The 6,000-nt window shown below is 34.2% G+C and overlaps 1 pseudogene; it reads right to left on the bottom strand.

The window, feature by feature from the left end:
• Positions 1-3,630: 3,630 nt before the first annotated feature.
• LOC127942284 (granzyme K-like) lies at positions 3,631-5,589 on the bottom strand (annotated as a pseudogene).
• Between the last annotated feature and the right edge of the window lie 411 nt (positions 5,590-6,000).

Below are 6,000 nucleotides of genomic sequence, written 5' to 3'. Positions count from 1 at the left end.
CTACGGTAATCAATAATGTAATGTTCACCACATATCTGCGTGAGTCTTTAATTAAACGATGATTTTAAAAGTTTAAAAATCTAGATTTTGCTGAACTTTAAATAATAATAATAAAAAAAAACATTTAACATCAAATTACGAAGCATTTTCCCCTTAGAACCTAGGAAATAATACAAATTTTCTGTTAATGTAGTATGTGTGTACAATATATATATACATATATAAATTCATAACAAATTGATTTATTTGTATTTTTATAAATTGGCTGCTACTTTTGTTGTGTTAAGAAAAAGCTTCGATGAAATACTGAAAAACGTCATCACACGCCAAACGCGGCATTTGATTTAACAGTGAATTAAAATGTAAAGCACTCGTATTGTTAATTCTAATGCTACTGTATAAAAGACGATCACACATTTATTTTAGGCTATGCTACTATTTTACCGCTGTAACAAACTGTTACCAATATTCTGTCTGAAGAAAGCATTTACTGGTTTCAGTAATCGCTCGAGAGAGGATATCTTTATGATTATGCATATAGGCAATAAATGGAAGTTGTCAGCGATAGGCTATGCTGGGAACATGAAGTGCCCTCGGGGTCTGAAGCCAAACGTGCGGATTTATGTTGACCTAGAATCCGGTTCAGCAGTGCAGTGGAAGGGCGCCGCGAGGTGGACAAGGCCAACGATTTTAAACCCGTGTTGGTTGCAAATGTACCATATACTCAGTCAGAACACGTTTATACAATCTCGTGGCTTGATAATATAGCACAGCACATATGGCATCAAATAGAACTGTGTGGCCCACCGACTAACATTGGGAAAGAAAGATGCTGATAGAATGAGTTTTTGCTGTTTCTTCCAAATAAACCACTAGGGACAAAGCTTGTATTAGAATCACTGCTGTAACATCAACCACATTCATGCTTCATTATGTAATTTTGGCTTTCACTCTACAATAAAATGCGATGACAGTAGGACTAATAGCAGTCCGCCCTTGTGATTTGCGCAGAGCTGCAAAGGTCAGGTCATGCGCAGGTCATGCAGCACCAAAACAAAGCCTAACACCAATACCACAATTGCCTCTTAGGTTAAAACTGCTGCTGCTGAGGTGGGTTGTTCTGTGCCTTGGTGGTCCATTGCCACAAGCAACAGAGTAATCAACACAACAAGTTCAAACCAAAAGTTATTTATGTTACCTATCAAAAACATTGTCATGAGGAGAATATGAAAAGAGTCCACAAAAAAGCAACAGTCTCAGGCTACATAAAAACTTGCAACAGAAGTGCAGATTCCTGTTCTTTTTAGAAAAAAAAAAATATATATATACATATATAGCCTAGTCACAGAATCATCCAGGCACCCAAAGATAGATCCCTCAGCTCCACCACTCACAATTAATCCTAACTTGAGCCACCTGCAACAGCTCATCACATTTTTGAACATAAAACACACTGAAACACACACACACACACACACAAATAATTATATGGAATATGAGCTATAACATACAAAAAGGTCAAACCACTGTTTGGGGCAAACAAACAAATTAATGCATTTTATAATTTTATAACATGATTTAAAACATGACAACTCAACCCCACAAATATAGCAGGTTTTAAGTACATACATATAACAACCATAGGGTGCAGCATTTCTTGATTGTTTTGCTCCATTGTAACCTAAAACCAAAATGACAACATTTCTACAATCTCAGATAGTTAATGGCCTACAGTACAGAATAATTAGAACCTCTACCAAAGCCATGTGTTTCTGCATATTCATTGAAACAAGAATCTGCAGAGGGCTGTTAATTCTTGTCCCACACTCATTCTCACGGCCAATATACTGGTCCATCCCCTCAAAAAGGAATGGAGAAAGGCTTAGAGTTGACAGCCCCTGACCTCACTTCAATAACTGAAAGTGCAGGAAGATTCCATTGGGCTGCCAATGTACCAGAACAGCTATATGTCACAAACCAAGTACGATAACTTTCAGCTTTTCATAATCTAAATTTCCCAGGCTTGAAATATGAAATATGAAAAGTCCCAACAAGGTTTCAATGAGTTCTTGATTCCCATCGGTGTAGACAATATATATATATATATATTTCAGTAATGATGCATATTCAATTTCGGAAACCCATCATGAATAATATATTGCACACATAAATGCAAACTAGAATTTTAATAAGCATGTTAAAATATGCAAGCACTGGACATGCATCACTCCTACATGATAACAGTTTGGAAAAAAGTTTAGAAAAATAAATTAATTAATTAATTAAATGTGATGAAAGATGTGAAGATTTAAGAACAACACTGAAGGAAAAATACAGGCTTAAATTAATTGAAAAAAGTAAAGAAATGTGGTGAAAGGTGTCCGGCAAGGATCACCTCAAATAAATAAACATCTAATCTCTCAGGGGAAACCTTCTCTAAAATGAGGCAAAGTACACGCTGGATAATTGAAGTTTTCTGTCCAGGAGGGGGTAGTACTGTTCTGTTATAACTAGCAGTTTCATTCAAGTCTTTGGCATTCTCTCTCTAGTCCTTCTGGGAAGAGCAGATTTGGAGAGGGTCTTGCATCATATGCTTTCAACGGAAGATCTTTGAATGTTATCCACTTTGAGCTGGCAGAGAGCGTATTCAGTATAAGCACAGAAAAATATTCTGATTATATTGATCAGTAAGTTGTGTCTCCACATACACTGATTAAAGTCCCTACAACACTGCATCCACACCAAAAAGATTTAAGCTATTCCCAAGATTCAAGGAGTTTAATGCATAATGACCAGGATATGGTGGTATTTTACATGATTTTTTAATGGTATGGCATACACTGTTTATTTATAATAAAAATATAGTAAGAACTCTATAGATTTCATGGATTTAACTTACATTTACAGTAAATCATGTACTGTATCATATTAGCTAAAATACCAACCTATCTGTTTTGAACGTTTAATGATCTTACAACCGCCACAAACGCAGCCATGATGACATTCCACAAGCTGAAGAAATATACAGAAGGTGGACATCATACACAACGCCACCATGGCAACACACGCTGCTAAACAAAGTGCAATAAACATTCATTTAACTTATGATGTAACTTTAAACTCTAATGTACCTTGACTCTGTTTCCTCACCACGAGGTCTTTGCTTGTTTTGACACTTTGAATTATTTCGAGGAAGTGTCTGATTTTGTTTTCACAAAGAATATTATAAAAGCCAGTGGGAGTTTACTTGATGTGCTTTGGTGCTAATGTAAAATGTGTCTAATGTCAAACAGAAAACATGACTAATTAATCAATTCACAGTCATTAGCTAGTGAAGTCTCGAAAATGTAATCTTTCAAATTGAGAATAACATTCAGTATTGATTGGCACACAAACCATAAAAAGGAATATGATTCCATTTCATAAGTTTCACCAGCCGATGTAGGTCAACTTCCGGCCTTTGTTTAACCATAACAAGATTCCATCAATAATAAAGCACAGTGGAAAACTGTTCTTCACTGAATTTGTATTAATGCAATACTGGATACAACCAAAGGTCTATATACTGAAAATGTTCGCTTTTTAAACAGTTGTGCTGTTGCTTTTTCAGTATATATCAGTACATTTCTTTCATAGAAAAAAAGTGTACACAGTTGGTTTCTTTGGATTAACACATCCTTTCGACCCTTATACTACTCTGACTATGTTTTTCTTATATTCCAGAGGTCCTACCTGAAAAAAGAACACAAGGGTCTTTTTCCTTTAGAACAGACAGGCAAATGGATGATTTCAAAGAACCTGCAACCAGCCACAAATCAAAGACTACAATATGACATACCCAGCAGGTGCCTCTAATTTCTTCCATGCTTCCTGCACACATCATGTCTTTAGTGATCAAAAAATCTTTATTGTAGTATAGTCCCTATCAGAAGCTTCCAAGACCTTATAATCAGGAGTTCCCCAATCTGTCACAACACATTTAGCTCCAGGTGGAACATCTTTTTTCCTTTTTAGGGATTTTTGGGGGTTTTGCTTTTACTTCGTTCTTTAGATGCAGAAAAAAAGGCAAATCACAAAAGCATACTGCGAACAAAAAAATCATAAGCTCACCATGTCTAAACAACATTAAACTACCACATTTAGACTGCGAAAAATATTTGTCCTTACCTTAATGAGCACGATGTCATCTTGTGTAGTCCTTGCATGAATGTGTCAGGGAAATCATATTTGAGGATGCCAACACCTTTACTCTGAGACTGTGATCATATGAGAATGGGTTGATGTAATGGGTTAACTGAAATAGCAAGCTGAATTTAGTATCCTCATAGGTCTAGATACTTTATAGTGAGCACCTTAAGATAAGAAAAACTGAGGGATTAGCATTCAAAATAATAAAAATAATACATAATAAACGGGTTATGCACAGTACCAGCCAAGAGAATTTGCCAAAACAAAAAAATAAATATTTAATTAAATAATAAATGTAATTTACAGTAAAAAAAAAACAAACAAACAAAAAAAAAAAACACACACACACAGACCTTTTAAGAGGGAAAAACAGGGACATACAGGTGACTGACATTATATGCTCTTATTTATACTTTGATATTTTCTTTTGAAAGATTATATTATGCTTCACTTAGATTTTTACAAGTAAATATATAAATATTAATAATATAAAATAAATATAAATGAAAATGTATTAAATAACTGTATCTTCAATTTGAACAATTATTTAAGCAGAAATACAAAAATACAAATACAAAACCTTTATAAAAAAATATGAATATGAATATGAAATATGAAAAGGTTGCTTACTCTTTGTGCTGAGGTTAAAACCCACTGGTTTTTAATCATTATTCCGCCACACACATGGATCTGATCTTCTGAATCTTCTTTTTTTTTTACATCTTTGACTTCAACAATGAACATCTCAGAGCAAGCTGGAATAGAGATTTCAAAGGCAGTTACAGATTCAAAAAACCAAACTGAAGAAAATGTAGTGTGAATTTTTGATTCAACTCTTAACATATAAATAACCATTAAAATGTGAACACCAAGAAGTAATGCACAATCAAATATCTGCAAACAGCCATATCACCTCCTGTTCTCTCAGCCAAAGGTCAATGTGTTTTCTCAAACATAGGGCCCCCTAAAATGCTTTTCATATACGAGATGCGCATTCATGAGTTTAACTCATTGCAATCATGCGATAAATCACAATTACATATTTTAATTGATTGACAGCCCTAACTTAAAATGACTAAAATAAAATGTAGGCTTATGCTGGTAACTCATCAGTGGACTTTCCTCATCAATATAGGCTATATTTTTTCACACTTTTCTCATTGTCACTAATTCAAGTTTATATATGAATGAACCTCTGAAGGGAACTGATTGTCTTCAGAAAAGTTTTGATCGCATTTTCATTTTACCTGATAAAGTATAATTTATTAGCTGATCTGTTGCATTACCAGGGAAACCACTATATCTCTGATCAAAAGCACCTCCTACTGGCAGAGAATGAATGTGCATTTTCAATAATCCAGTCTGCAGTGTTTGTTCAGACCAATGTGAACTCACCCACATAGATCCGTTTTAAATAATATAATAATTTATACTTCCAACTCATCCAATTTCTTAAAAAATGGTTTAAAGGCTCAATTGTAAGGTTTATAATTTTATAATTAATTTATTTTTTTGTTAAAACTTGAATCTCTACAGCAAATCAATTGTTATTTTGTGGTCTACAACATGAAATAATAAAGGTGTGTCCTAAATTAATAAATGTAAATGAAAGAATCCCATTATAATATGTACATAAAAAAAATTAGAAAACTTGGACACAACAATGTGGCACAATTGTGCAGCAGCAAGCACCACAAGAAAAAAGGAACCTTAAGGTTGATCTAAGTAAATGTTTGCAAATTTAAAGGCTCCCATTACTATGTTTACCTGGGGCCCCCAATTCACTAAATCCACCCCTGATCGAACGCACCA

The sequence above is a fragment of the Carassius gibelio genome, chromosome A21, assembly GCF_023724105.1.
Source record: "Carassius gibelio isolate Cgi1373 ecotype wild population from Czech Republic chromosome A21, carGib1.2-hapl.c, whole genome shotgun sequence".
Classification (NCBI taxonomy): domain Eukaryota; kingdom Metazoa; phylum Chordata; class Actinopteri; order Cypriniformes; family Cyprinidae; genus Carassius; species Carassius gibelio.
The sequence above is the reverse complement of the archived record's forward strand: the minus strand, read 5'-3'. Positions and strand labels throughout refer to the sequence as shown.